Consider the following 4,795-nt stretch of genomic DNA (forward strand, 5'->3'; position numbering starts at 1 on the left):
AGAAACCTTTTTTTCAGTCGGGAGCTCAATATCCTTAGAACTATCTACAATACTAAAGAACTCCATAGTACATGATTTATTTTTGAGAATACAATGCAAACATCAACTCCTAAGCATAGATACATAGATATCTGTACGTTATTCGTAGAAGAAGCATCTTCCACGACTTTTCAAAAATAAATTTACAAAATATTGATTTTTCGTTATATCTCGGAAACTACTGAACGTAAACGTAATTAGAGCACACGTTTTAGAAAATTTGCTTTACTTTGAATAATTTTACGTTGCTAACATTAACTAAGCACTAATCAATAGTTTTCTACCATTTTTGTATCTTTCTAGATCACCGATTTTCCTCTTATACCGATTTTACTCTTAACCGCATACGGCCAATTATTAATCCTAGATGTTTTCTTAGGTTTTCTGGTGTTGTAGGTAGTTTTAAAGATATGGAACTCTGAATGAAAAACATTTGTATAACGTTTTGAAACATACTCCCTTTTCTATTACTGCTAACTATGTTTAGAAGTTCTAAAGTTTTACTGGTAACTGGACAGTGTTTTCATTGTAGTAAAAAAAATTGGGAGGAAATAACTTTTTTTGCCAGGGTTTTTGGGCTAACATGGTGATATTAGTCAACTTTCTGCTACTACACCGCTATTAGGCATCATATAATATGACGCGTTAAGCTACACCACCAAGGCCTCAGTAGAAGAGCAGGATTTAAAAAAAAAAATTGGGATGAAAACATTTTTTTTCCCAGGGTTTTTGGGCTAACATCACCAACTTTTTGCTACTGTTATAATAGGATGCGTTAAGCTACACCAACAAGGCCTCAGTAGAAGAGCAAGATTTAAAAAAAAAAAAAATTGGGACGAAATAATTTTTTTTCCCCAGGGTTTTTGGGCTAACATCACCAACTTTCTGCTACCATACCGCTATTATGTATCATATAATATGAAGCGTTAAGCTACACCAGCAATACCTCAGTAGAAGAGCAAGATTTAAAAAAAAAAATTGGGACGAAATAACTTTTTTTTCCAAGATTTTTGGGCTAACATAACCAACTTTCTGCTTCCATACCGCTATTATGTATCATATAATATGAAGCCTTAAGCTACACCAGCAAGGCCTCAGTAAGCTGTGTACACAGCTATGTAATGTTTGTCATATGCAGCAATGAGTTGTACCCACTGCTGCGAACACCCGTATTGTCAAATAGTCAGGGTAGGGTGATAAATAAATAAATAATGAATACAATAGGACGCGTCATATCATGTTTTATGTGCCAGGACTTAATAGGATATTATTGTTATCGTTTAGCAATTTCTGTTTCCTAATTGACGTAGCTATTGATGGCAATATATAGACATAAATAATAAGGATCTTCTTTAAATAATGAAATACGTTTCGGTTATACTGGTATTTAGAGATAAGGAGTAATGGGGAAATCACACTGCGAACCTCAATGATCATAATCAGTCCTATACTAATAGCAATAAAAAGAGAAAGCGGCTAAGCGAATTTATTGACATATATGGCATCAGGACTGTATATTACGCAACCCCAGGAGGAACTGAATGGCCATCATGGAGAAGGGAGGCTGAGAACCAGTTCTTGGTTTGTTGGTCTGCAGAGAGGTGGCGCTGCTAAAACACCTTCTTAGTCAGTGTACCGGTGTCTAAGGTGTCCGAAGGTGTTGGTCTGTTGGTCTAAGCACCTGTCAGCTTTAGCGTCTGCACCACAACATAAGGATATCCGCTTACAGGTGAGTACCATCTGTCATCTGACTTCCTTTTGTACTGAAGCGATACGCAGCTGTACCTGGCCGCACAATGTCATGCCATATACGAAACGTGAATATTTTTAGAAAACCATTGGAAGACAGAAAATGTTTTATTTTATATATATTAACAAGACTGATAGCATTATTTAATTATAACAAAATATGACCATATATTCTCAACAATTCTTTATTAATTAATTTTAAATATTCAACGTTTTGGCCTATTTGGCTATTATCAAGGGCAATCACAATTTTAATTTCGTAGCTTCACATTAATTATTAAAAAATCGCAAGCGATTCTAAACAGGTCTGATATAATATTGTGAAATTAACTTATAAAACACGAAATCAATAAGTGAAATAATATTTATTTATTAATAAATTTGGACTATTTTATGTTTAATCACCTATAATTGTCATTTAAATATCAATATGAAATACCTTACTGGGTCTTTTGTAGGTTAATTTGACAATATTTTATCATATCAGAATATTTGGTAATAATATACATAGTTTTATTTTAGTTTGATAAGACATTTAAGAAGTATGAAGGACCGAGTAAAAAAAAAAAAGAAGTACTAGATGTTTATTTTTGTCTTTTATAGCATTAGTACATAGGGGTGGTATAAAGTAATCCAGAATAATAATGAAATAAAAAAAATAATTATTATATTAACTAATCGATTTCATTTATTCATGAGTGGGTGAGAAACTAAGGAAATTTTTTAGGAGGTTCGTTTGATGTCTAGCTGATCCTGAACCAAATTCAAGCTTCATTATTAACAAAATTGTTAAATCATCATATATTAGTAGTTAATTATGGATAATGTTAGGATTTTGTCAAACTTAAAGCGTATATTTTGTTGTAGCAAAGACGGGATAGTAAAATATCTCTTATTCGCAAATTGTCCCTAACATTCCTTGACTTCTCAGCCAATCATATCTATTTAATTTGTTCCTCTACTAAATAAAATCTTAAAAGGCTTATTCCTTTCTTTTTAAATTATTTATAACCGCCTCACTAACAGCCAAATAAAAAATAAACTAAAGACGGAAATGCCAATTTGTCTTCAATACACAGCTGCAATGATTACGATTCATCTTATTATAAACAATTATATCAAATAGTTAACGGCCTGAAATAAATTTAACCTTGGAGGAAGCTGCAAGGGACCGTTATAATGTTGGATCAGGTACCCGATCTTGCGTCTTACTTAAGTAGGTTTTGCCCAACCCATTTCTTCGTTGCTTTGTCATCGTGAAGAATTCACGTATGGAATTCTGTCTAGTGCGTTTTAGTCTTAAAGATGTTATCTCTAAACTAGGGTTACGCTAAGCAATTCAGATAGGTGAACATTTTCATGAATATTCAATGCAGATCACAAGTACGAGTAGGCACATTAGGAGAATTGTATACCTCTTGAAGAAACCTCGGTTCTTTTTGTAATGCACTCTTCTTGAATTATAATGGTCAAATACAGTATACTAAGTTTAGTTCATTATTTTTAATCTTGTTCGTTCTTATCTTAGATGTAAAATCCATATGTTCACTTTGTTACATTAAATTTATTAATTATAAACGATTTTATTTTTAGTTCAATTCATTTTTGAATTACTAATTAACAAAAAAATCTTCCTAGGACCACATCGGACAAAAATAGAACTATATAAGAATATATTTTTTCGATGACAATTTCATTTTTGTACACATTTGAACGTAGATTAATAAGTGGAGAGGATGGTCGGGGGAAGGTACGGTCAGTAAAAAAACACAAATATTTATTCGTGCCAGGCAAATCGTTAAGAAGATATATTAGAAAGGTCGGGGGCTAGAGGATTACCCATAGCCAAGCCTGGAATTTGTTTAAAAAATCGATCATGGAAGTTGAGGTAGGTAGCCAGATTCACAACGAAGTTAGAAAGATTTGAGGTAAATAGAGAGGTTAAGTGAAGTATGGGGTTCAATGGTTGGCCAGTTAGATTCTACTAAATATAGGACTATCTTTCAGAATAAGATTTAAAGTTTTGGGTTGTTGGTGATACATCTAAGTCAACGATCAAGTCGATTTTCGAAAGTAAAGTTTTTTAGTTTCTTAATAAATAACCAAAAGAGAAATGATGTACGGTTAATTTTTTTTTTTAAGTTTCTCCAATTATTAATCATTTTGTAAAATTGTCATGGAAGCACCTGAATCTTTTGCTTCTTAAATAAAATCGAGGGACTTTTCCAAAATTCATCTTGTCTCTAAATCGTTGTTTGCATCTATAAAATATACACATCCAACGCTGTTGCCCATTTTGGGATAAATCCGTAGGATGTTTTACTCACTTATTTTCTTTCTTTTTTTAGGAGTTAAGACTTGGCGAAGCAATATAAAATCTCTGAAGCAATAAATAGAAAAAACCCTTTCTAGTTCTAATTATCTACAGTTGTCGTTATGGCTTCTTCTATTTACAATTATGTGATGCCCTAGAATATAAATTGTTCCTGTAACGATCTGCTCCTTCCCTATCAATTATAACTTTTAATTACTACTATATAAACTTTCTAATTGATATTTTCTTGATAACTGCAGAGGTATATGAAAAAATAAAAAATAAGTCATATAGATATGACTCTCATATAGAAAAGTTAGTAGGGTATAGACACTGGGTAACTTTTCCAATTCATAATAATTTATATTAACATATATAATTATTCATTTGTTTTTAAAATCTGTAAAAAGAGAAATTAACATATTTTGTTATATTTAATTTTTATTATTATTGATTTTATTTTTAAATTATTATATAAAAAAAATATTAACAAGTTGTTATGGAAACATTTACGTGATAACGGAGAATGTACTATTTAAATTTATTCATTAGTATTCATGTATGATGGACGTATGTTTTATCCCAAATGATAGAAGTATTATTTATTTAGTATGGGAAAAATCTCTTTAGGATAATATAACAGGCATTGAAAATAGGTTAATGTTAATAATGAAATAATAAAATATCATAAAA

At 31.2% G+C, this 4,795-nt stretch overlaps 1 protein-coding gene across 2 annotated transcripts in view; it reads left to right on the forward strand.

Annotated features, from left to right (window-relative positions):
• Window positions 1-1,629: 1,629 nt before the first annotated feature.
• The window catches only part of Cad74A (cadherin-74A), a 106,618-nt gene continuing 103,452 nt past the window's right edge, over window positions 1,630-4,795 (forward strand). For both annotated transcript variants that reach the window (XM_067047641.1, XM_067047647.1), the window contains exon 1: window positions 1,630-1,768. The gene's annotated coding sequence lies outside the window, so the exon portion shown is untranslated. The remainder of the gene's footprint in view (window positions 1,769-4,795) is intronic.

The sequence above is a fragment of the Halyomorpha halys genome, unplaced genomic scaffold, assembly GCF_000696795.3.
Source record: "Halyomorpha halys isolate HHAL.00 unplaced genomic scaffold, Hhal_1.1 Scaffold327.1, whole genome shotgun sequence".
NCBI classification, from domain to species: domain Eukaryota; kingdom Metazoa; phylum Arthropoda; class Insecta; order Hemiptera; family Pentatomidae; genus Halyomorpha; species Halyomorpha halys.